We start from the raw sequence: 27,720 nt of genomic DNA, 5'->3' as shown, positions 1-27,720 counted from the left end.
ATTTAGTCTCTAAAATGTTACCGAATAGTAACTCCATTACGGTAATGGAAAACAGTGGCCCTCGCTTGGATTTTTTGCTTTAACATCGCGCCGATGCCGCAGTGCAGTTACAGAAATACATGTATCAAAGCTCTCTTTCATTTGGGCACAGGCTGCAGCCAGCATCCAGGAAATATGGGCTTTCTACATAATACGTAACAGCAAATAATGAATAAGCATAACCGTACTCTGCGCAGTAAAATATATCCCTAAATTAAAATTAAAATCACATTAATTGATCATGCGATTCATGCGGTGTCATTCTCAAGAGTGCTATTTCTGCAAGTAAATGAAAAAGGCTAACTATCTGATCGTTGTGTACAATTAAAATATTATTCTATATTGGTGTGGGTCTAGAAATACGCGTGCAACCCAAGTACCCACATACAAGATGATTGGGAGAAACCACACAATCCTAAGGCTGTAAAATCCTTCAGTGTCTTTCCAAGCGTCCTGTATAACAGATATTTACTCAGTATAACTAATATCTATAAGCCATATTTGCCAGTATCAAATAGAGAACCGTCACTCTCCTCCGTCGCAAAAGATGTACTTAATTCTATGTAACAAAGGTGTGCTACGATACATTTCACCACATTGGCCTTCATTATCTCCCTGTTGTTGACTGTTACTACATAATTAATACCTTTACAAGTTATGAACACTATATTGAAGACTCGTGTTTATTTATAGATGTCTGGTATATGGTTGATGTCAAAGAAAAGGCCAAGCTGAAATAACATAATAAACGTTATTATAATAATTATTATTAAGGTTACGCGAGAGAGGGGACGAGAAGGCCCCTCTCAAGAGAACGCGTAACGAATAACCCTTAACATTTTCTTTGTTCACTAAAAACGATAATCATCTTATTTATTGATACTTGACAGCCTCTCTCCTTTGTGGGGAGGGTAAAATCGATTGAATTAATTAATATTCATTGGGCCGGTATTTACCTAAAAACTTTGACGAAAGAAATGAGTGAAAGTTGCTACAGACTACAAAGCTTTTTAATCGACCATAATAATAAAAAAAACAGAATGAGTTTTACGAAGACTATCCTAGTGTAGAGTGATTGTGACAGGTCCCAGACAGGTGATGAATATATTTGATCTGGATTTGTTATGGATATGATCTGTTAGTATCAAAAATGACGTCTATGGTTAATGAGTATGATGCTAGAGTTAGACCAAGAAAAGTCTGCAACGATTTTGATAGCACACGCACTGCAATTTGGTATGGATATAATCAATCCGATAAAGTACACGTAATGAGGGGTAATTTATAATTGCCCCGAAAGAAAAAAAAACATATACAGTCGATATAGAACATTCAATGAAAACTATAGCAAGTTTAGGTTATCGCAAAAAGTCTCCCCATCATAATAAATGGCCCGACATGCTACTGGCACTGGCCAGTTTCTTACTTATTGGTATTACCGGAGTGTTATTGCTGGAATAGGAAAGTGTATCATTTGTCCCTAGGGTTGCCAGATGGTCGGGATTTGGCGGGATTCTCCCGATTTTTAGCATGTGTTCCCGATTCCCGACAAAGTGTAAACTGTCCCGAAAAACAGCTTCACGTTATAAAACAACAATTTCAAGTTCCGAACTGACGTCGAGCAAGCGAGCTGACGTAGTGCCAATAATGTAAAACATCGTTGTTTTTAATACAATTACTTTAATTTGAATGTATTTTTTTTCCCGACTTAAGTCCCAAAATCCCGAAAAATTGATATTGTTTCCCGATAATAGCGCCTTTCGATCTGGCAACCCTATTTGTCCCCTAATTTGTAAATCTTCAACACAATCTTGTGTAGGTATTTTGTTACGGTGGTTCCAATGCAACACTGTTTCATCTTACCCCAACGCACCTATTTGTGTTCACTTTTAATATTTATTAGCTTGCAATTTTTAACGTTGTGCACTTTTTAGGCATGGTTTATAATATTATACAATGTCACTTTTCTACAACAATCCCCGCAGTTACAAATTAGCGCTTCCATAACAATATTACATTTGATTAACTCATTTATTCTCATATCAAAGCATTGCGTATACCAAATCGGGTGATAATGGCATAGTTGTCTCCGTGCTGTGGTTCCCGTAAATTTATGAGAACATTCTACGCTGTAATTTGCATAGTAGTAAATAACAGGTCTGTCGGTGGTGTGCTGCTTATTTAGACGTTATAAACTGATTACGCACTCGATAACGCCATGCCACAACATGTAAATGTCTACCGGCCGTGCCACGATAATATAAATAATAATACCGGAATCACTGCGCAATTTTTGGAACATACATATCATATTAATAACACAGAACAAATAATAGTACTGGGCAGTACAGAAAGGAAAATTCTTACAAAACCGAAGTTTGACAGTGGTTCATGGTCAAATCATGCTTCCCTTTCGGCTATTTAGGGTTGTCAAAATTCAAGTGATTATCTTATCAGAGCTCATTGATGGACCTTATGTTACGAGTATGTCTTTGAAATAGTTTAATTGCCAGTTAGCAGCTTAGACGACATTGCCCGTAGAACCGATGGCCGTTGGGGCGGAAAGGTTCTCGAGTGGCGACCACGTACCGGAAGGCACAGCGTGGGTAGAAACCCACAAGGTGGACTGATGACCTGGTGAAGGTCGCGGGAGTCCGCTGGATGCGGGTGGCGCAAGACCGGTCATTGTGGCACTCTTTGGGGGAGGCCTATGTCCAGCAGTGGGCGTCCTCTGGCTGATATGATGATGATGATGATGATGAGTTTAGACGATGACGAATTTTGAAACATTTGTACAAAAAGACGCGCTTTAAAAACATTACCATTTTAAGCAAATGAGGCAATAAAATGGGCCCGGTTGCAAACTACGAGCAGCGTCCGGCCTAAATTCTGCCTGAATGCGGACGTACAATACTTTGCCGGTCTGCATGTAAACACGGAAAACCGAGCGAATACACAATTATCAGTGATTGAGAATTTAAACTTGTTATGGCCCCTGAAAAATTGGTTTCACTTTGATTACGCTTCGGACCTGCGCGGGGTTTAAATGAATGACGCATGAAACCTCATGATTGATGATTCGACTACTGGAAATGGACAGATTAATATTACGAATAGTTTCAATCAATATTAACAACTTACGCAATGAGTGTTATAATAAATAGTTTGTATAGTTTATGAAAATTGATGTTGTTGTTTTTTCTTTTATACGTCGAAATTTTGTACATAAATGTGTTTTTTACCAAATAATGATGATTACCAACAAAACAGTGAAATTAGAAGGTCCCGGGACTCTTAGGTGTTTTGTCAAATTTTTTCTGTACTACGGGAAGGGTTTATTCGTCCACAAAGTTTACTGACAATTCTGACACTATATTTTTTTATTTTAACCTCTAAGTGCCACTTGCGCCATCCAGGGTTAGCTCCTAACTCGGGGTTAACCGGTTAAAACGGAATTACCAATATAAAATGGCTTAAAACGGTTAACTCCGAGTTAGTGGCTAACCCTGGATGGTGTAAGTCGTCCTATAAGGTAAATATGGGGCTGAAAGTTTACGACTTCTAGCGGGGACGAAGGTGCTGGCGGAGACACATATATGTCAACTAATTTATGTTCTTAAGCATGTTATCATGATTGTTATATAAATAATTGTACTCCGCATGTTATAATTATACACATCTACTTCGTAGTCTGCTGGGTGTTGAGTAGCAACTACTGTCGTCGGCATTCACACTTGTCATCGAATTAATTTGTACAGCGAGTGTGCACGCATTAAACGGCACTTAATGATGACATTAAGTACAGTGTTATGTACTACAATGGTTTGATTTAACGATTTTGGGTCGGTGAAATAGCTGAGTAAGTACATCGTTAATATCATGAAAGTGTAATAAATAATTTGTTTAAAAAGGTCTATTCGTCATTTACCATTTAATTTTATGTAAGAAAAAAATATTTTTTATGTATTTTTGATCAATTCGATTTGATATTTTATGTTAAGTATATGATTTCTGATTTCTAAAGTGTATCTAAACAAGAGATTTAAGTTCTAGGACAATACAACAATTATTATCTTTATCGGGTACAGTACTACGTTAATTATAATTATGTACATATATTAATAGATTATTATATACTTCAACAAAAATTTATTACATTAAAACAATCATAAGTACATAGGCAAAGGGTTAGGTAATACATATGTGGGTAGGGTAGAAAAGTGGTTTCAATCGATGTGTGGAAGGGCGGCACCGTCGTCGAACCCAAGCCACCTGGCGGTCGACTTAAAACGGTGGCGTGTGCCTCGGATACACATGCTGGTGGCGCGTATAACGGCGATACTGATCCTACATCTCAGCCAGCCCAGTATGGTGCTTAGAGAACGGTTCCACCGTTGAGATATAGTTTCTGCCATATGTTTTATAAAGGAGGACATTTGGGGTGCATAGACGCTGTCAATAGAAGTTACAAGTGGGGTGAACGTTGCATGTCGCATTTCACAGGCCGTGGAATATTTTCTCTGCTTTTCGTCTTCAGCTGATTTTAGTACAGATGTGACGGGTCGTGAGAGGTAAGAAGGAGCGTCAGTGTCGACGACACGGATATCAAACAACGCCTCCCTCTGCGCATCCCAAACGCCACGACAAGATAGATCTGCACGTAGGCCGCAGTCATTTTCCGAGATTATTGGTTCTAAATTTAAAAGTGGAAAAATTACTGTCTTGGGTGAGACTTGAACTCACGGCCTCTGGATCGATACTCCAGCGCTCTGCCATCTGAGCCACCAAGACCTCATCCCTAGCCAGCAAATCTTTCCACCATATTATAGGTCAAGGGGACCCTTAGCGACATCTACCGTAAGAGTGTTATACTTCTTAAACGGCTACCGGAGTTCCAAGTCATATTGGAAATTCACCAGTTACGATGTGCTACCCATACTAATTTTAATTTTTAACAAGCAGAAACGTCTGCGAACGATGCTATTAAGCTTAGAATAAATTTAAAAGTGGAAAAATTACTGTCTTGGGTGAGACTTGAACTCACGGCCTCTGGATCGATACTCCAGCGCTCTGCCATCTGAGCCACCAAGACCTCATCCCTAGCCAGCAAATCTTTCCACCATATTATAGGTCAAGGGGACCCTTAGCGACATCTACCGTAAGAGTAGGGGTAATTAGTATGGGTAGCACATCGTAACTGGTGAATTTCCAATATGACTTGGAACTCCGGTAGCCGTTTAAGAAGTATAACACTCTTACGGTAGATGTCGCTAAGGGTCCCCTTGACCTATAATATGGTGGAAAGATTTGCTGGCTAGGGATGAGGTCTTGGTGGCTCAGATGGCAGAGCGCTGGAGTATCGATCCAGAGGCCGTGAGTTCAAGTCTCACCCAAGACAGTAATTTTTCCACTTTTAAATTTATTCTAAGCTTAATAGCATCGTTCGCAGACGTTTCTGCTTGTTAAAAATTAAAATTAGTATGGGTAGCACATCGTAACTGGTGAATTTCCAATATGACTTGGAACTCCGGTAGCCGTTTAAGAAGTATAACACTCTTACGGTAGATGTCGCTAAGGGTCCCCTTGACCTATAATATGGTGGAAAGATTTGCTGGCTAGGGATGAGGTCTTGGTGGCTCAGATGGCAGAGCGCTGGAGTATCGATCCAGAGGCCGTGAGTTCAAGTCTCACCCAAGACAGTAATTTTTCCACTTTTAAATTTATTCTAAGCTTAATAGCATCGTTCGCAGACGTTTCTGCTTGTTAAAAATTAAAATTATTGGTTCTTTTGTTACGTTGCCCCACGCGTGTTGACAAAGTTCACAGAATAAGTCTCTAATCTCATTGTGCCGCCTTGTGATTAGGCCTCCAGTTTTACAGCAGAGCGCGTGGTCGATGTTGAAGCTGCCGTTGCCACAGCCGTCGCATGATTGCGGCATGGCGTTTGGTGTTCTATGGTAGCGTATTGACAGCGCATCTCTGAATTCGTATGGGGATAGATCGAAGTGATCTTTTTTTGTTGGAATAACCGAGAGCCAATTTGAGGCCTTCGTTTTCATCTTGGCTGCGATGGATCTCTCGATTGCTCGTTTTTTGTTAGGTGTAAATTTTGCTAGGGCAGATTCTAGAAGTTTATTATCAAGGTCTTCTTTTTCTTTGCGGCCATCTTTGCGAGCATCTTTTATGAATGTATAGTGATCTGAAAGAACAATCTCTTTATTTTCGATAAGGGCTTCCGTGAGAGCTGTACAGCTTTTTTTCGAAATTTCATAATTTAAATTAGTAGCATTAAAAGGGTCGCTAATAGCCAAACCGCCTTTATTTATAGGTAGGGAGAATAGGTCGGCTTCAATAGGGGAGACGTCACTTCCAAAGAGCTTTGGGAGGAAGATAGTGCGTAGGGCATGTGTTAGTGGTTCAAAGAATTCGTGGGAGTTTTTCAGGACACGTAGTAAGTATGACCATTTGAATTGAATTGCTTTGGTGAGGGCAGTGAAGGCAGCTTGCGGAGAATCCTTGCAGATAAGAGATATTTTTTCAACGGTGGAGACGAATTTATTTACATTATTTTTTATGAAATCCTCTTTTCCTTCACCAATGTAGCTTCCCAGGAAGCGAGATCCGGTGACAATAGTTAGATTAGTACCCTTGAAGATCTGATGAGCTATTTGTTTGTCAGATTCAGATACTATGAGCAATGTCTTTTTGGTTTGCGGAAAGCCAGCCAAAGGATGGTCCTGTCATACTTATATTGTTCCGCCAATTTCGTAGATTTTTTAGACTACCCTGTGCTGAGGAATCGTCTGCATACCAAGATTGTATGGTATTTTCATCTTTCATTTTGTTTATGATGGGCAGAGTTGCAAGGGTATACAGAGGCATGGCCAGTGGTTCTCCTCGAGTTACCCCTTCTCTGCTGTATAGTCTCATGTCGGAATCGCGAATAACCAGTTCCGCGTGACCATTGTATGTATTATACAGAAACCGGGCGCAGTGTGGCCAATATATTCTTGGTTGCCAAAGAGCCAGTTGTCTATTGACAGTATTAAATGCATTATTTGCATCAACAAGAAGCATTCCCCAGTTTGAGTTAGGTTGACAATTATTTTGAAAGATGTCATTCATTGCGTGTATTGCACCTTCAATGCCGCTACTGAGGCCACTACAGAGTTGTGACTGGCCACATGCTTCCGTTACTTCGGAGCCGGTAGCTAAGATCATACATTTTGATAAGATTCGACGCAAACATTCGCCGATGCCGATGGGTCTCACTCCTGGGGATTTATCTAGGGCTACGAGACTATTTGTAGTCAGTTATTGGTATACATATTAAGATAACTATTAAATATTCTTCGAAAGAAGAATTACGAAAGCACTGACATTAATATTACCAGCGAGCGCAGACTTAAATAAAAACACCATAAAAAAGTAATAATTCAGCTGAATTTAAGTTGTTTCAACTGACGTTAAATTCAGCTCCCACTAACTTCGTACGTATAAATTAAATCTCGCTCAAGTAAGATAAGCGGTTTAAATCATGCACAACGGATTGAAATATAAAGTTAAGTGATAACTATTCGGGGGAATGAGCCCGGGGAAGTTTGCTCGACGTCGCTCGGCTCCCGCAATAAATCACATCGGGGCCTCAAACAGGGACTGCATTTTATCTGTCACTTGTCTCCCAGAGACGCGACAAATTGATGATAACGGTTCAGCTACGTAGTTTGTTACGCTGTTCAGATTATGTTTTGTAGTTAGTCGGGATGCTTGAGACCCATTTGAGCAGCGCTCGACTTTCAATCAATTGGTACCTACCCATAGATGCGGAACCTTTACTGCATTTAGAGATCTCTTCTTCCTCGGTCCCTCATTGCTGAGGATCGCGACCATGTATGCTACGTCTCCACAGTGTGCGATCATAAGCCATATGGGTCACGCACTGCATGTTGCCGCCAACAACTCTCTTCACAACATCAGACCATCTCGTAGGTGCTTTTCCTCGCGCTCGCTTGCCCTCTATTTGGCCCAAGATAATTTGCCTTTCTAGGTCGTGCTTTTTAGACCGTATGATATGACCAAAGAAGCTGAGTGCGCGTTCTTGACATTTTGTAGAGAGCCGCGTGGTGATCTTCAGCTCCTCTAGGATAGACTTGTTGGTTCTCATAGCCGTCCAGGGTATGCGTAGGAGCCTTCGCCTTCGCATTTAGAGATAGCTTACTTGATTTGGCGTATGTTCAAAGCGTTCCTTATCATACTAGAATCACTAGATCTATACATATAAGTATTTTCTATTTCTATGTACATATTATATTTTCTTTAACGAAAAGCGTCTGGTAGGTAAATATCAGATGATATCGTATAAGCACTTTCGTTAGTACGAAAGCTAGCCGTGGCTAGTGCCAGGAAAGTAGCAGGACTTACAGCTAGGCTACCACTCTCATGATACCTACCAGAGGCGGCGCGTCAAACATATCCATAGGCAGGCCGGGGCTAATTTAGCTTACATATTTCCTTTACAACTCAACTAAACGTCCGAAAATAGGCAAGCCGGTGGCAATCGGCTTTTATAGACGCGCCGCCAGTGGTACCATAATTCAGTAGTCCAAACGTGTTCAGCGTACGTAACAGCAGTTATAGCTGATTATTTCGTCACTAAATTATCCCTGCCCCTTTAAAACTTTATAAACATTATAAAATGGTTCTTTAAGATGAAAAACGTTTTTTTATAATTCTTATAAATTTTAATACTCAGTAGTTTAACCCAGGTATTCAGTAAACTAAATTAGAAACCGTAAAATATAAAAACTCTAAAATATTCACATTTGAGTTCCAGCGATGTCGCGAACATGGAAGACGAGGTGGTGTCGCAAAATTATTAAAACGTTGCTGTAAAAAGGAGCCGGTTTTTATGCTTTTTAATAAAAAAAAACTTTTTATATTGTAGTTGAGTCTCTAATGCAAATTTGATAATAAAATAGGTTGGTACCGAGTAGTTCAGCATGCAGGGGCAGTATGTCTCATTTAGCATTAATAACGCGTAAGAGATGCCAAATGACAATGACATGACTGCAGTGCAGTGTGCATTAAAGTGACATTCCATTTCCATTTCCATTTTCTATGGAAATTGACAATGACAGCGACGCGTTTCCATAGTAAAATGAACAGTATTGCAGCTGCAGTTGGAAATGGAATGTCACTCTTACGCGCACACCAATCAGCGTGAGCGATCGTCAAAGGCGTATTAAAACAAAATTAAAAACTTAACAATTTGTTTAATCAATATGGGCGTGTGCTTACGAAGTTTCTTTGACTGACTTTTAAAAGTCTGATGGAATTATTTTTTTAAATATTAAAAATACAAACATTAAAATGAGACTAAATTTTGGGGAAAGATTGAAAGAAAGAAGAAAGAAAGAAAATACATTTATTTACGTCAACCAACCAGTTAAATTACAAATTTTATATCGAGACATAGACGTTAAATAAGACCCCCACTCACCCCCAGATTGAGCCTTGCACAATGCACACTAAAAAGTCGACAAGAACCACTGCATGCATTAGATATGCTAAATATGACAAAGTGGACAACGCGTCTATTCAGTACCTAATGGAGCGAACGGGGCTGCAGGTACCACGAGCGGGCAAGGTTGTGGTGGGTGCGAGTGGAGCCTGCTGCAATCCGCGCAAACATGGGGAAGCAAAAAATTTGTGCATTTTGTATAATTTGTATAAAATTTCAATAATTCACAAAATAGTCGTAGCCTACCTTAATCCATATTTTATATTTCGTTTTAGAATAAGTAGGTACTTATTATGTTTTTGTTACATAATTTAATGATGATATTTGTTTATGTCAGTTTAGCATGTTGGTAAATTGTGATGAAATGTGATTCCGTGTAATTACTATAAACTTAGTTTACCACAGTTATTTTTAGGTTAAGAAATGATTTGAATTATAAACCTCGAGGCTGATTTTGGAGATAAAAGAATCTGCATTATTTAATGGAGTTGAAAAAAAAGTGGCTTTGCATACAAAGCCATTTTTTTGTTCTGACTTTCTGAACCACTATTTTAGTAAACAAAAGTAAATGTCTGTACATATTCGGTTTAAAACTTCAAAATAATAGGTAACTAGTTGTTTTACTGTAGCGTAGGTACTATGTTGTGATCGCGACAAACTGCGCGTCGAACTTCAAGATATTCACAAGAGACGACACGTACTAGATCCATTCTAGATACGTTATAGTTTAGATATCAACTAGTTCTCTTTTGCAGCGCAATTCGGCAACCACTGTCACTTTTACGTTAGATAGAGTAAGATAAATATCTATTAGATGTGAATTGGATCTCTAAGTCATATCCTGTGGAAATCGTTGAAGAGTATCTCCAGAATGTCAAATTTGACAGGTTAGATCTTAAACATATCGTTATCGTATCTTGGTGATGTCTAAAAGATGTCTAGTAGATGTCTATTTCAAAATCCGAATCGGGCCCAACTAATTAACTAATCTCATCTGCTTATTTAAGTGCCTAAAACACCTGTGCGCGCAGACAACAACATTTTCGTAATAATAGTAGCAAAAATTAATATCACAAAATTTATGAATCATAGAACATACACGTAATTGCAATGTAGTATTGTTCTAATGTTTGCTAATTGTAATCTAAGTAATTAGAGAGGAAACCACATGAAATAGAGTGCATATGTCTGGTGGCAGGCCACATATTATTGTAAAATCTGTGATGTAATGCGAATGATCTGTGCTGCCTAATTAACTACAATCTCTTGTCAATACGATGTAATTAATTTGACTTTATAGGAAAGATTTGGATTCTATTATACTTAATTTAGTTGAGTAAGTATAGTATGGTTTATATTTATTTAATTATTTATTCTTCATAATTGTCAACTTATTCTATTTGTTTACATACGAGAATATGGTCTCGATCGTACGAGAAGGGTGACAAACGTAATCCTATCTATCTCATCAGTGGGCAGGCTGTATCTCAAAGCCGTATTTTCTTATATATATTGTAAATTGTGAAGTAAAAAATAAACAAAATCAAAAACAATTATGCGCCTAAAACGTTATTATTCTAAATATACTTTACGTGATATTTAATTAAAAAAGACTCTGCAAGCATAAGCAAGAAATAAAAGAGTTCGACTCGTACTTAGTCGGTTTATTATGTGGTATATGACACACATTTTTTTGAACACGAGCTCCTACCAAAAAGCTTTTTAAAATTTATATGAATAGCTATTTATTAATTACTCGGTTTCGGTGAACAACTCATCGTGGCGAATTGGGACTAATCCCAATGAAACCTAATTATTAGAATCCCCTCTGGGTTGAAAGGTCAGGTTAGTATTCGCTTTCGTACTTAAACCATCTTGGGGTTAGGTTGCCAAAAGCGGACCCCGGGCTCCCTTGGGAAGTAACCGGAACAACGCTAAGATGGGAACTATATTAAGGACCCAACTACTAGATAGTTTTACTATTTAGGCATGCCTAGGTATACCGTCTGGAACTTGTAGTCAGTATATATGTTTCATTGATTGGTAACAAAGTTTTGCGACTATTTGATACGATCGAGGTTTTGCTTGGGTTTGATGTCACCCATTAAATAAATAGAGTACTTACATGATATGAATGGGAACATGATAAATACCTAACTGAAATAATCTTAAATAGCTCATCAAGGCTTTTGAAAACTTACAATACCAAGTATCATAAATATAAACGTTACAACCCGCCCTTTTTCAGCCGGTAAAAACAACCATTCAGCTACTTTCGTAAAAAGTTTACTAGTAATATCTATGAAATGTCTTTAACGGGCGAGGGTTCTGCGTTGCGAAAAGCCTCCGACGGCCCGCCCTTATCTGGGAGGAATCCCGGGGGACCGGCGATTTCCGCGCCTTTCGTCACCGCTGCTACGACATTAGGTCAAACTCGACAAACAGAAAAATCCTGTCCAATCCGCTTGTTTGTCTGGTATTCAAATGTAGAACAGTTTTTTGATAATAGTCCCAAAATTTGCGTTATTGACACAAATACAAAACGATCACTCGGTTCTCTGAATCTATGAGGTTGACACTGGTTGTTCAAAACATTTTAATGTACATTTTTGTGGAGCATTAAATTATACTTATTTACGTAACCAAACAGTAACAAAAATATTTAAGTTATTATTAAGCTGATTTTATATTAACGTAATGCAATGCAATACATTGCAAAGTAATTATACTCTTGTATTACCATCGTTAACGAACATAAAATTAATAAAGTTCATCAAATAAAATCAATGCGTAGCTTCCAGCGATGGAAAACGAACATCTTATAAAATCTCCGGTAATTATTGAGAGCTTTCTTAATTTTATTACCGAGAACGAATCTTTAGGCAAAAGAAACCTTTGCCTTCTCTGGATTTTTTAATCAAAGATATTTTTCTTACGGTGCTTACGCGCTTACCAATAATTTCGATTATGATCGGAAGCTAACGACGGAATTTAAAAACAGCTAGGGTACGTATTTCGTATTTAAAGATCGGAGGAAAATACTCTACTTAAATCACAATATTGCTTCACGTACAAAATTCAATACAATGTGTTGATGAAATAAATTTTATTTCTGTTGATTTTTATTATAATGAAATATAAATATTTATTTAAGTATTTCTTTATTTCAAGGCGAAGTAATAAATGTAAATTTGATACATGCGTCTTAATATTATACTAAACTTATAGTACCTACTTTTACATTTCAATAACTACCAAGCACACAATATCAATAGGAACATTAATGTTAGTTGTATCAGCACTTAAGTTAGGGGTTTCTTGTACCTAAAAGCAACGGATGACTTACAGACCTCACTAATAGCTATTGGTACAGTCGCCATCAGATATATCGGAGCGGCCAAGGTGTTACAATATCTGAACGCGCACTCTAATGCCTTGACAATAGAGGCGTGTTCAGATATTTGTGAACACCTTGGCTGCTCCGATATATCTGATGGCGACTGTACCTACCTATAATTAATTACCAGTATTATGCCGCAGAGACGATTAAATGTTTTAGGTCTAAGCGGCGTCGGCAGCACGGAACTCGGCGATCAATCTCTGCGCTTTACTGATTCCGGTGTGATCGTGGTGGCTTGCCTTTTACTAATTTGCTCGATGATAACTTAAATAGAAAAACCGGGCAAGTGCAAGTCGGACTCGCACACGAAGGGTTCCGTACCATAATGCAAAAAAAGGCAAAAAAAAACGGTCACCCATTCAAGTACTGACCCCGCCCGACGTTGCTTAACTTTGGTCATAAAATCACGTTTGTTGTATGTGAGCCCCACTTAAATCTTTATTTTATTCTGTTTTTAGTGTTCCGTACAAAACTTTGTTAGTATTTGTTGTTATAGCGGCAACAGAAATACATCATCTGTGAAAATTTCAACCGTCTAGCTATCACGGTTCCTGAGACAGACGGACGGACAGCCTGGTGACAGACGGACGGACGGACAGCGAAGTCTTAGTAATAGGGTCCCGTTTTACCCTTTGGGTACGGAACCCTAAAACCATAGATATTAAACGAAATAGTCAGGCCAATTCGAACTTGTATCTGACATCAAACCGATATTTGAATGATATAGGATAGGAATCATTTCAGTAAACTGTCATACGCGCGTTCACTTCGCTTTGACTTGTTAGTACATGTATCAGTGCAAGCAAGACGCCCGCACGAATACCTTAGTGATAATACCTGATACAGGTACAGGTTCGAATTGACCTGAGTAATTGAGTAGGTATCTTAAATTAGTCCTGTCTTAGCCTGGCGGTAGTAATAAGCCGTGTATTGATCTAACTAGGTAAAGTCCTAAGGTTTATCGCAAAAATTGTAAATTAAAAACAGCTTTTAAGTAGGTACACTAAATAAGGGCCATTTGCACCATCCAGGGTTAGCCACTAACTCGGAGTTAACCGTTGACACAGGGTTAAATTAAATTGTAGGTACTGGTTTAACGAAATTAGTGGTCGATCCTGGCTGGCGCAAGTGGCCTTTGTACCTACACTTATAAGCTCGTATTAGCGCTAGATGCGATTATCGCCCTTTATCGGTTTCAGCTAAAACGCCGGTAAGAGTTTGTTTGAAATGTGGCGAGCCCCCAAAACGAGCTAACGCGCCGAATGACTATTATTATTGATTTATATCATTTCGCTATCAGGAACTGCCTTTAAAGTAACACTATAAAGCCCCTATTACATTTACAATATAAAGTGAAATCTATATTGGAAGAACCTTTACCTATTGAGATAATAAAGGTCTTAAAGTAAACGTTTAAAAACTTTTAAGAGGTTTCCAATGTGACGAATTGAGGCCACAGTTAACAAATTATCAAAGTACCAATCTCTGTGCAAACATATTTCTCTCGCGTGCTGGAAGATAAAGTTTCCGAATTAATTTGCCAAATAACGTCGAAACACGAGATTTTAACCTGCCACCCAACTTTGCTTGTTAAATGTTAATTGTTATCAAACGGAATTTACAATCCATTTACTCGAGACGAGAATATTGATGGCTGTCTCACGTATAATACAACTGATTAGGATTGAAATTTGAATTTATACGTTAGCGTTTCAAATGTACGGATGAGGCACCTACTAGAAAAAAGCAATATATATCTTACAAAATTAAAAACTACGAAAAATTGGAATATTCTTAACAAAATATATTATTTAAGTAGGTACATACTTTGACAAAAATTACAATAACTTTTCGTGCCGACTTAAGTAGTTATACTGAGATACTGGCCCCTACAAGTTACAAGAATTATGTGTTTTACTAACTTAATTCACGAAAATGAACCGATATCGGTCTACACTCTTCATACTTTTCTTTAATATTTGAAAGTCAGGCGGACTGGAACTTACCTTTGAAAGAGAGCCCGATTCGGATTTTGAAATAGACATCTATTAGACATCTTTTAGACATCACCAAGATACGATAACGATATGTTTAAGATATAACCTGTCAAATTTGACATATGCGCGATTCTGGAGATACTCTTGAACGATTTCCACAGGATATGACACATTTTTTCGTTTGTTTTTGATAATATTTGGTAAGGTTGAAGAGTTCCTCATTCGGGGCGGAATTTATAAACATCGAAACTCCATAAAAAAGGTCACTCTTAAAACCTTTGTTTTACGCTATTTAAAATAACCATACACAAGTTGTATGGCAGCTATAATTATAGGTAAGCACTTCTCACAATGGGCCTACTTAGTATATATTAGTAGAACGAACTACGCCACATAGGTATCTTCTAACAATCTACATAACTATGCTACTAAATTGCAGCCTGACTGAAAATATGTACAGAATATTAACAAAACATAGTTTATCCGCCCAAATATTATGTACCGTTGTTAGGTCTATAAAGCTTTAAATTATTAAAAGTCATTTATAGAAACAACTAAATCTAACGAAAGAGCGAATGTTGTCTCAAGGGTCAATGCTAAATACCTGCTGAACCACTCAGGTACCACTATTCATTATTTTTTTCTCATAACTTTATAAATGAGGCTTAAATTATTTGTATTTATTATTCTTACTTTCCGAAACAAGGACCTCGGCCCTTCAATGCCCCGTTTTACCTTTCCAATAACGGACCCACTCATTCAGTCTTGTCCTAATGAAGACTTTGATAAACTAGATAAAGCGAATTCAATTTTTAAAACGGATTCATGAGGGCGCGTTTTCAGCAGGAAATGGAATGTCGTCGATTTATTTAAACCACCCTGAATTGTTCCAAACCATTAGCTTTCTCAATCCGAGGAGGGTATAAAGTGGTAATGATATCACCAGAGTGTGATTGCCTTCCGAATATTCATTTTGATCTTTTGAAACTCGGCTGCCCTTGCACTTACTCGAGTAATATTGGTTTTAGGATGAGTCAGGCAAACGGCACCCTTAACGATTATTAATACGAAGTATTAGCTAAGCTTAACTTCACTGGCAAATGTTTGTAGTGAAACGTACACACGTAGGATGCTCAAAAGGGCAAGGCTCAATAGCTCCAACGTATTGGGAAGGGATGTGAAAACAGTTTAAGTAGAAAGGATAAGTGTGTTTTCGTAGCATGTGTAGAGAAATTCGACACCCGCTCTGCTATTTACGGGCGATGGTGCGATAAGCATTTCCTCTTTCAATAGGTACCATCAAAGCGACTGGCCGCCTATTCAGGGCCTCACCCGACAAATGTAACTCATAAAGGCTACTAGAGGATTGCAAAACTGTTCACAGGCCGTAGGCACATTGACAGATCGGATCTCAAATTCAATTCTTATAGTCATCCGATGATGTCTATTCGCAATGATGTACATTCAACTTTTTATGCTAAGCGCAACATAAAACATTATCCTACCCCGAGGGTTCTGATGAAGCCCATCAAAACATTTGTCGGCATAGCGACGCGAAACTTCAGCTATTATTCCGGTCGGTTTACTAAAACAAAAGTGTTCTTAATTCTTGATCTGGGATTTCATGCCATCGTTACTTTCCACGGTTCGTTTGCCGGCCCGACCTCATAGCGCACTTTCTTGTCTGAATTACATTTAAACGAATTGTATCGAAAACTGGTGTGTAACCTTATCTTTAATCTGATCGATACAAGTGCTTCATGTCTAACCTTATACTATTTCTCTACCTACCTAAAAAATAAATTGAAGGGGTATCCCCTAACCCTAATAGAAAAACATGAGAGTGGTACGAGGAGTTCTAGTTGAGTTAAATATCGCCAGCAATGACTAATGAAGGCTAATTACCGTTCGTCCACGCGAGTAGTTTGTACAAATTGTATGCTAACTTATTCAGCAGAAACAAACTAAGCTGTGCGATGTCATCCGCTTACATTTAGCTCCGAAGTGAGGGTAACATGCGTTCTGAGCTGAGCTTTCATGACACTAACAAAAAGTTGTAAAATGTTTGCTGAGCGGAGGTAAATTGGTTAGTCATTTTCCAGGAACGCTAAGCTAAAATCTAAATTATCTGAGGTAATTAGATCAAAAAAACTAAATCAGTAATAAAACCTGATCTAAGGTATGTTGGGATAAGTGAGGTGATGCGGTCTATGTAAACTAGTCTGATGTATTCAAAAGGTACTTAAAATAAATACAAAATGCAGTACGTAGCGCCCCCCTTTTTAAATATCTTTCGTTAAATTTAAATAAGGTACTTGCACCTAATAAGGCCCAGTTTTAAAGCTTGCTCAATTTCAAAATTTCATACTTTTATAAGTGTAAATGAGTTTAAATTTCTCGCCCATGTTTGGTTAGTACCATAGACAAAATTGCAAGTTCATATCAAAAATGAAAAAAATAAAAAATAAAATTAAAAGTGGGCCTTATTAGGCGCAAGTACCTTAATCACTATTATTTAGCAGTGCCGCTAGTGTGCACGTTGATGGGCTCTTAAAAACCATACTCAAATGATATACACATACATACACCTACAAGATTATTTATGTTGGTATAAATATTTACACTTGCACTACAAAACTCATAAAACTGGCATCGAATTGTGCGTCGTCGTCACCAATCAAGTTACCGCTTAGGCACGTTACTCTCGTCAATCATTTTAAAACTGGCACAGAACAGCCCATAACACCAATAAATCAGCGAATTGAATAAAGACTGAAGTCGATCGAATATATCTGTTACCATGAACGCTAATGCTGGTGGATTTAATCAGGGCCGGTAGCGGAAGAGCACTCCTCTGGATTTACGAGCGAAAATGTTTCCGCCGCTTTTCACGTTGCTGCTGCGATTTTTGTATTACTCGTTACGTGTTGAATTGATAACAGAACATTGATTCCGGCATCGATTTTGGACTTGTATGATCAAGCTATGATTGTACGACGGAGATTGCGTACTCACCCATGCAATGTATATTATTACTAAGGCCATTTTATTAAATAATTAGAAAAAATGAATGGTACCTAATACCTTTATATTACTTGTTTCGTCATTTAAATTAAACGCTAAATGACATTAAAACACTTATTACTTACAAATATTTTAATGCAAAAACATCAAATTTAATATGCGCCGAAAATAATTAGCGTAAAGTTGATGCCATAATTTCGCGGACTAGATTGGCAAGCCAATTATGCACAAATGTTAGGTAGCTACCACAATTTAGCCAGTGTTGTTTCTCGTTCTTGCAGGACTGCTGTGGTGCGACAACTGCTTAATATAATGAAAAATTACAGAGGCCCTACAGCTGCAGCAGCTAAATTTCGATTTTCGTTCGTTCACTCGGCTTCACGCGCCGTTTAGTTACGGTTAAATACCTAACACACACCTCGCTTTGCTCGTCGTCGCACCAATTTTTTTACTCTGACAGAATACCGTGAAAACTAGTTTTTAATATAATATGATAAATACCTATGCGGATAAATATATCCGATACTTAGGTATGTAATCCGATATTTTTAAAAGTGTTTATGTTTACCCATCACGGAACAATGGTGTTCCGGACATTTCGGAGGTGTGCGCGGAGCCGAAGCCAACACGTAGACTATAATAGAAAAGGGTTTTGACACTTTATAATGAGATGTTTGGGGGGCGCGTTTATAATTATTACTATGTATTATATTCAGGCACCATAATATTTACATAATAAATAATTAACGAGTGAAAATGAATCCGAATCTGCTAATTTTAATTTATATATGCGTGTAGGTCGTTTAATTTTAAACTTTAGTAGTCTCTAGTGCAGTGTTTGCAAAACAACTTTAAAAAATATAGTTGCAGGTTCATTTGCATATTTAACAAGTATATATAAGGCGTAGCTAGTTGAAATTGAAAGCAGGTCAGTAAGTGCAAACACTAAGTGAGCGTGATAAACTTTGCCTCGGCCTTTGTTCAAAGCAATTTCTTCTCCAGACGACACCTTAGGGCGAGACAGTTTGCTAAAAATTTACCGCGAGTGCTAAGGTGATGAACTCAGGTCAGGAAATATTTAAGGTTGCGTTACATACCTAACTACTATCAGGATAACATTATGCGAGAATGTGCGTGAAATAAGCACCAAATTATAAGCGAGATACAAGAGAGAATTGTAAGTGAGATAGATAGAGATAGTTTAAATAGGCGAAATATATGTTCTAGTTCATAACACACAACTAAAAATGTTTAAATAGGCTTTTGACAATAACTTAAAACCTTTAGTAGGTACTTACTAAAGTTTATGTTTTTAAATCAGTATAATACCTATTTATAAAGCTTTTGTTTCCAACCCAAACTTCCTCCTGAATAAGTACCTTAAAAGTTATTGTTAAATACCTACTTAAACATTTTTAGCTAAACTAGGACATATATTTAATTTTGGCCTATTTAAACTCCCAGCGAGACGAGAGATTATATTATAATTTAGATATTGTTCTCAGTATTTGAAACCTAAGTTTTGTGCTATATCAGGCGTGGCTCACTCCGCGATTTCGTCGCTTTGCTACAGGTAGCTAAAAGCACATCCGGTCCACACCAATATTGGGGAAAGCCATAAGCCGCGCCTGGCGCTGTCGCCACCTAGCGGCCATATCTGTGCTGATCGTAACAGACGCGTTTAGTTAGAGAGTGAGTCTTCTGTTCCTAGTACTATTATTTATTCTGTGGTTATATTAAAATCACGAATACGAGTTGATAGAAGTTAGGGGTGTGTAGATAGTCACCGCAAATCTACGTTAAATCAAATTTTGTCCACCATTCGGCAATTACTGTGTTTGTGATCGCAATCATAATTCTGATTGTTCATGGGTAGACACGAAAATTATTGCAATATTGGTCGTGTGGCTCTAGACTCGGTAATTGCAAAGATACTCGTGTAATATACAAAATTAATAATTGATTAATTAAAATTATATGTAGGTATTTTACTTGTCAGCGAGTCCAACAAATCGCGACAGGCTTCGTAATTTTTAAATAATAATTTAAGCTCAGTAAAATAACCGGCACGAATACGCTGAATGGCCAATGAGCTCTGTAAAGGGGCCCACTGATTATCAGTTCGCCGGACGATATCAGCCTGTCAGTAAAATGCAAAATTTGACAGCTCCGAACAACTGACAGACTGATATCGTCCGGCGAACTGGTAATCTGTGGGGGCTCCTCTAGACTAGGCACAATCCGAACCCAGGGCCGCACCCCTGTTTCTCAGCAACCGACCTAACTCCCTAACAAATGTCTTATACTCCAACGCCCAAGGTCCTGCTGTCCCTCCTGCTACTGCCGCAAAGTCGTACATTGGCTCCAGGGCAGAGTACTTGGCATGCTTAATTTTGACCGCATACTTAGCGGCTGACCCAGCGGATCTGACTGTATGACTCGAGTGGAATGGCGCAAATGTACTGACGAACTTTGCACCCCACTAACAGGCCTATTCGGATTTCACAAGATAATCACAAGATCTTGAGACGATTTAGAGATCAACTGGATCTACATTAGATATCGACTAGATGTGACTTGGATATCTAAGTCATAACTTGTCGAAATCGTTCAAGAGGACCTCCAGAATAGCGGAAACGTCAAATTTGACATATCTATCTTACAAATATCTTTAAATTATCCGTATCTTAACTTGTTGAAGTCTAGTAGAAATCTAATTCATTTTCCGAATCGAGCCGAAAAGCATCGACCCTTCTGCCATGGAACCCCCATGGAACTATCAGCCCTCTTGACAACCCTGGAGCTTAGTTGAGATTTATTAGTTGTATGTGCTTATGAATAGATGTCAAAATTTGTTACTCAGTTACCTACATGAATTAGTTATGTTTACGTGGTAAAGTGTAGAATAATGTAGGTAGAAACTGCTTGTGATTCACGCATGAGCAGACTTCTGAAACGGTGCTACCTACACGAACTAACTAATCTAAACATGAAGCTACATAAACTAAACTAGTCATTCCCGAAATAGTTTTGTTTCACAACGATTTATTTACAAGAAATAAACACGGTATCCCTAAAGTGTTACCTCCAGTTTGTCCGAAAAACTTTGAGTTGAGTCCTAAACTTGGGAAATAAGATTGGGTCTCGCATCAGCGCGTAATGGCTTTGTTGTGTACGGCAGTTTGACGAGCTACTCGAATTTCCGCGCCGGATATTCCCGGCGAAGTTCGCAATGCACTTGTACATTGACACCCGGTTTAAAACAGCTTTGCCCGTCGCGGCGCAGTGATCGCGCAATGCACTGGAGAAGGCAGAGACTGCATTTAATATTCCATTAGCATCTTTAGTCAATAGAGATGCGATTGATCTGCTGTTTGTTTGTTGAAATTTTAATTGAAGATATATGAAGTTATACAGGTCTACAAATAACGAAAGTTTGTATGACTGAACGGTATACTTACTACCAACAAGTGGTTTCGTTGTGTTTAGAAAAGAAAGCTAAATAAAGTACGGAATAACTGCTTGTTGCTTTCTAAGTTTGAAGGGGCTAGTTATGAAGTCACAAAAATGACGATTTTTGGCATCAAATTTTGAAGAAGACCTACTACCAATTGGACCGATTTTTATGAAGATGTTATCTATCTGGTTATATCTTTATTTGTATTAGGTGGGCAATACAACTACAAAAACATAAAAAAAGTTAATAATATGTAAAAGTAAAATACAATTACAATACAGACATACTTATTTTGATGTCGTTTCAATTAAAATATATCCATACGGGAATTGTGTTAGGTTTTAATGCACAAATATAGTTATTAAAGGTTGTCCATCGCGGTTCAACGTGACAACGCGGCGAGCGTAATGGGCTCCTTTGCATCTGGAGGTGCACGGAACGAGTCTTGTGACTAGTTTTTGTGTTGTTAGTTTAGGTTAAGACATTTGTAATTTTTAGATTTGTATTATATTGTACTGTATTGTAGATTGTAAGATTTGTATTGTTGTATTGTATTGTATTGTATATAAATTAGTTTAGTACTGGTTTACGATTAATACAAATATTTATGATATTTGAATTTTATTTATATTTCGCCCGTGTTCCGATTTTTGTCCGCTTCTCATCATCATGTCACTTGATCCCATTGTTTACAGACACACGTTATTCAATACATATATCTTTTTAACATAGATATAATCTGTTCACAGTAAACAAACCAAAAAGTTACTAGAGGGCAACAACAAACATACTGAGGTATTTTTACGGGTTCGCGTTTATATAATTTGGCCTGGAAATAGGTGGGTTAACTGAGCAGTGAGGAGGTTTACGATGTACTACTAGTGGCGGAACTGGCGGGTAATATTACTAAACCGACCTGGGGCCCATTTCTCGAACAGTATTAGTCTAATATTATTAATGTGTTGCCATGGTAACCCATATGATTTGACAGTTCGTGGACTAATTTTATTAGTCTAATACCGTTCGAGAAATGGGCCCCTGTACCTACATGTAGGTCCATCTATAATTGGTTTACTCAATGCCCTGAATTTTAGCCAGATCAAGGCTATTTATGTAATTAATATCAATTTAAAATATTATTACGAAATTAGCCAACAACAATTTAAACTGAATGCAATAAAATATATTTAAGTAATATTTACTAATCAACGAAATTTCCACGTTTCGATTTTGAGTTTGGCATGACTTACTGATAAGACCCTCTTTCACAAACAATTAATATAAAGTATTGTGTACAATCGGTAGCTAATTGGTATTATTAATATTAAACCTAAGCTTAAGTAGATACTCGTAATTATTTATATAATACTGTGTAGTAGCTACAGATTTTAAAATATTTCTCAAGGTGAATTATTCTTTAAATCTTTTTGAATCGTAGGTGTTCATTAAAAATATTGAAATAAACTTAAGTCAAGATTAATTTGAATAAGTACAATAATCTTATGACCTTTAAAATGAGATGTTTTAAAACGTCTAGATTAAAGTGTAGGCTACAGGTATAGATTATAACCGATTTGCATTCCCTATATATATAGAATGAATCGATACCTGTAGGTATACTGTTCTGCATTAAGTGATCTAGTTTCATCATAAGAGCTGCGAGCAGTGTAGTTCTTATAAATTATAATACCTCAGACGCATTTCAACGGCCTCCTAGCCTAGTCGGAATAGGTAATGACCCTGCTCACCAAGCTGAAGGACATGGGGTCGAATCCCATGTAAGGGCAATTATTTGTGAGTTTATAACATATATTTCTATCTTTAGTTTTAGTAAACGACGTCTCGACCGCCTGTTCGGATATTGAATTCGTGACATTTGCGGATGACACATGCCTACTGGTGAGCGCCGATAACTTTGAAATTTTGAAATCGAAGGTAAATAAGTCAATGTACCAGATATCCCAGTGGTTTACCGCAAATGGTATGATGTTAAACTTAGAAAAAACCAACATAATGCACTTTCAACTTAGGCACCACAACAAAAATCAGTTTGACATCATGCTTAACAACACCAGGGTACCTCAAGTTGACAGGGCAAAATACTTAGGCTTCACAATCGATTCCGGACTAACATGGTCTCCTCACATTGACCTCTTATGCGAAAAGTTATCGTCAGCATGCTATGCGCTCTCGAGACTTGCACCGAGTTTGTCGTTTAAAAATGTTAAAAAGGCATACTATGGATATTTCCACGCCTTACTAATCCAAGGTGTCGATTTGTGGGCCACCGCGGCCGATCGAGACAGGGCTTTTAGGATGCAGAAACGAGCTGTTCGAATTATAATGAGAAAGGCATACGACTATCCCGCTAAGGATCTTTTTAGGGAGTCGAAAATCATCACCCTGCCTAGCGCATATATACTGAACGCCTGCAAATATGTGAGAGCAAACCTGAACACATATACTACTCATTCCAGTACCCGGCGAAGTAATGTTTTGGTCGTGCCGCGTTGCAGATTTGCAAAAACTCGAGGGTCGCTCGGTGTCACGGGTGCAAGATTATATAACTCACTACCTGTGGAGATAAAATTAGTACAAAGCGACGTTGTATTTGCAAATCGCCTAAAAACATTACTCATAAACCTTGCTTGCTATATTGCTATTGACGAATTTGTCGAGGCGTGTAGTGACCCAAATATTTAGATCTAAGTTATGAACTGTGTTTTCAAACTTACTCACAAAATAATGCAACACATGCATAAATAAATTAGTAATCTTAAGTACTTGCTTACCTGATAGTTAAATACTTATCTACCTAAGACCTAATGTACAAATTGTCTATGTACCTACCTTATTTGACACTAGCTGTGCCCGCGGCTCCGCCCGCGTGTAATTCGGTCTGTCTCATCAGTAAGCGGCTAATTTCTAATCCTAATTTCTCTCCCTCTCTCCTGGAGGCGGAACTTGAAGTAAAGTTGGCAGATGGATATGCTAAAGGACTGTCTCTCTCTCTTCTCTTCTCTTTATATTTAAGAGCTGTGCTCTTGTCGGTGGAGCAATCTCCAACTCGTCCGGTCCTCTGCCAACTCCTTAACCTTCTGATATGACACGACCTGGACCTTTTCTTTTATTTGGTTAAAGTAATACGACACGACATGTTCCTAAAGAACATCATAGAAGGAAAAATAGAGGGAAAAAGAGGAAGAGGAAGACCAAGAATCAATTACTTTAAAGGACTGATAAAATATTTTACAGTTAGGTACCACTAAATAAAACTACACTCCAAAATCAATGGTTTTTTTCGCCCTTATTAAAATTTTACACTTGATTTTAACGACATACAGCAAGGTATACGCGCGCAAGCGAAAGCGAAGCGGCCTGCCTGGCTAGAGCGCCACCGTGGTCTTCTTCAGACTCCTGAGGAAGACCGCGTGTCGTTTGTAATCTCAATGCGTTGCGACACTTTTGCTAATGATTCGATTTTTTTCGGGAAGGCATGGAAATGCGTATAAAATGCGAGTCACAAATCGTTTGACTCTGCAAACGACCAGTGCCGGATTAAGATATTTTGATGCCCTAAGCATTTCTAGACCATGGTGTCCCCTCTCCCTAGGGTCATCCAGATTACATTGAATTTTTTTGGTCAATTGAGTGACGTTCATTGCCGCATTATAGCTGAGAATGGAAATCAGTCACATTATTTTTACACGAAAATTGACAGTACCGCAGCAGTAACGTTGCAACAGAGTACCTAATGCTGCTGCAGTCGCCATATCTTAGAATGTAATTGAAAACGCGAGCGAAGCGAGCGCGAACATTTTTCGATATAAAAACGCAATTTGATAGACAGTTGTACATGTACATTTTTACTTTTAGTATGGAAATCTGTCACATAATTTTATCACGAAAATTGACAGTGCTGTAACAGTAACGCAGCAACAGAGTAATGCTGCTGCAGCCGCCACCCGAATGTCACCTTTGTCATATCTCAGGAAGTAATTGAAAACGCGAGCGAAGCGAGCGCGAAAATTTTACGATATAAAAAACGCAATTTGATAGACAGTTGTACATTTTTACTTTTAGTATGGATATCAGTCACATAATTTTATCACGAAAATTGATAGTGCTGTAGCAGTAACGCAGCAACAGAGTAATGCTGCTGCAGCCGCCACCCGAATTTTTCGATATATAAAACGCAATTTGATAGACAGTTGTACATTTTTACTTTTAGTATGGAAATCAGTCACATAATTTTATCACGAAAATTGACAGTGCTGTAGCAGTAACGTAGCAACAGAGTAATGTTGCTGCAGTCGCCACCTGAATTTCACCGTTTTTCATATCTCAGGAAGTAATTGAAAACGCGAGCGAAGCGAGCGCGAAAATTTTACGATATAAAAAACGAAATTTGATAGACAGTTGTACATTTTTACTTTTAGTATGGAAATCAGTCATATAATTTTATCACGAAAATTGACAGTGCTGTAGCAGTAACGTAGCAACAGAGTAATGCTGCTGCAGTCGCCACCTGAATGTCACCTTTATCATATCTTACCCAAGTAACATTTTGGTCCTATAATTTTAGTTTTTATCGCTAAAAGCTTGTATAGACGTCGTATTAAGGTTCCAGAGGTGACCACCTGTTGTATAAAAGCGTTTGGCAACACCTTTTTGCTCTATAGGCTTATACAGCTAATATATTCTATAAACAATTGATGTAAAGGTTTACATCATCATTTTATAGAGCCGTTATAGGCGTGTACTATGACAGGTTCAAATATAACCACTATAGAGCAATATTACTGTATAATAGTCTTTGGAATCACTTTTATGCAACAAATTTGCACTATTAAGGGTCCTCTGCAAGCCACTATAGTTTTGTGTTTTAACAGTGACAAAAACCCAACTATACAACGATTTTAGGATATAGTGGCTTTAGAGATCACTGCTATAGTACATAATACTTTGTAGTTTGCGCTATTAAGGTTCCCTGCAAGCCGCTATAGTTTTGTGTTTTAACAGTGACAAAAACCCAACTGTACAACGATTTTAGGATATAGTAGCTTTAAAGATCACTGCTATAGTACATAATACTTTAGTAGTTTGCGCTATTAAGGTTCCCTGGAAGCCGCTATAGTTTTGTGTTTTAACAGTGACGAAAATCCAACTGTACAACAATTTTAGGATATAGTGACTTTAGAGATCACTGCTATAGTACATAATACTTTAGTAGTTTGCGCTATTAAGGTTCCCTGCAAGCCGCTATAGTTTTGTGTTTTAACAGTGACAAAAACCCAACTATACAACGATTTTAGGATATAGTGGCTTTAGAGATCACTGCTATAGTACATAATACTTTAGTAGTTTGCGCTATTAAGATTCCCTGCTAGCCGCTATAGTTTTGTGTTTTAACAGTGACAAAAACCCATCTATACAACGATTTCAGGATATAGTGGCTTTAGAGATCACTGTTATAGTACATAATACTTTAGTAGTCATATGAACACTATTATACAACTCTTTTGCTCTGTAGTAGCGTTTTTGGGACATATTTTTATAGCATTAAAAATCGCTTTCGTAGTTTTTAAATCCCTATTATATCTCATCGCTGTAAACGTCACAATGACTCTTTTATATCACAAAACTGTTGTATAGTGGTTTTTCTTTTTTCTTTTAAAAGACAACAACGTTATAGCTGAGTTTTTATGTCTTTTATAAACCGAGTTAGATACATAAAGGTAGAAACCGACTACTTGTAAATGATAAATTTGATCTGAAATGGCTACTTATATCTTGCTTATATAAGTTCAGGCCTAAGCCACATAATGTGGTTCCGTACAAAATATTTTTATATTAATGAATTGATAAAAAAGACCCCAGTGATATTAGTGATTGTAGTTCAGATTTATCATCAATGGTTTAATACAAGCATATAATCGTGACGGTTTTGATATTTATCGCCATCCATTATTAGCACATTTTTTTTACCAATAACACTGAAAAAGAAAACAACAGTAATAACTACATCTTAATTAAAAAAAAATCCTACGTCTTTCTAAAGAGTTTGTTGGTGTAACTGGGTCACAGCAAAATTCTTTTGGAACCCTAATTTTAATCATGATGGCGGTGAATATTTCGTCGTAAGTTCTATAGTTAGCCTATAAAAGCGTCGGATTTACTTCTTGGCTGTATAGTAGTAAATATGGTGAATATCATAATATTTTATTAAATTATTTTATTAAAATCATAAATAAATCGAGGGGGCATTTAAAATTCCTCATTA

General features: G+C 37.7%; 4 non-coding genes across 4 annotated transcripts; 2 read left to right on the top strand and 2 right to left on the bottom strand.

Moving 5' to 3' along the window:
* Nucleotides 1-4,757: 4,757 nt before the first annotated feature.
* On the bottom strand, nucleotides 4,758-4,830 carry Trnad-auc (transfer RNA aspartic acid (anticodon AUC)). Its single transcript has one exon. It is a non-coding gene; the product is annotated as a tRNA-Asp (tRNA).
* Nucleotides 4,831-5,058: 228 nt separating this feature from the next.
* On the bottom strand, nucleotides 5,059-5,131 carry Trnad-auc (transfer RNA aspartic acid (anticodon AUC)). The gene has a single exon. It is a non-coding gene; the product is annotated as a tRNA-Asp (tRNA).
* Nucleotides 5,132-5,364: 233 nt separating this feature from the next.
* On the top strand, nucleotides 5,365-5,437 carry Trnad-auc (transfer RNA aspartic acid (anticodon AUC)). Its single transcript has one exon. It is a non-coding gene; the product is annotated as a tRNA-Asp (tRNA).
* Nucleotides 5,438-5,665: 228 nt separating this feature from the next.
* On the top strand, nucleotides 5,666-5,738 carry Trnad-auc (transfer RNA aspartic acid (anticodon AUC)). The gene has a single exon. It is a non-coding gene; the product is annotated as a tRNA-Asp (tRNA).
* Nucleotides 5,739-27,720: the final 21,982 nt, after the last annotated feature.

This window comes from Cydia fagiglandana, chromosome 2 (assembly GCF_963556715.1).
Source record: "Cydia fagiglandana chromosome 2, ilCydFagi1.1, whole genome shotgun sequence".
Classification (NCBI taxonomy): Eukaryota; Metazoa; Arthropoda; class Insecta; order Lepidoptera; family Tortricidae; genus Cydia; species Cydia fagiglandana.
This window is presented reverse-complemented; position numbering and strand designations above follow the sequence as displayed.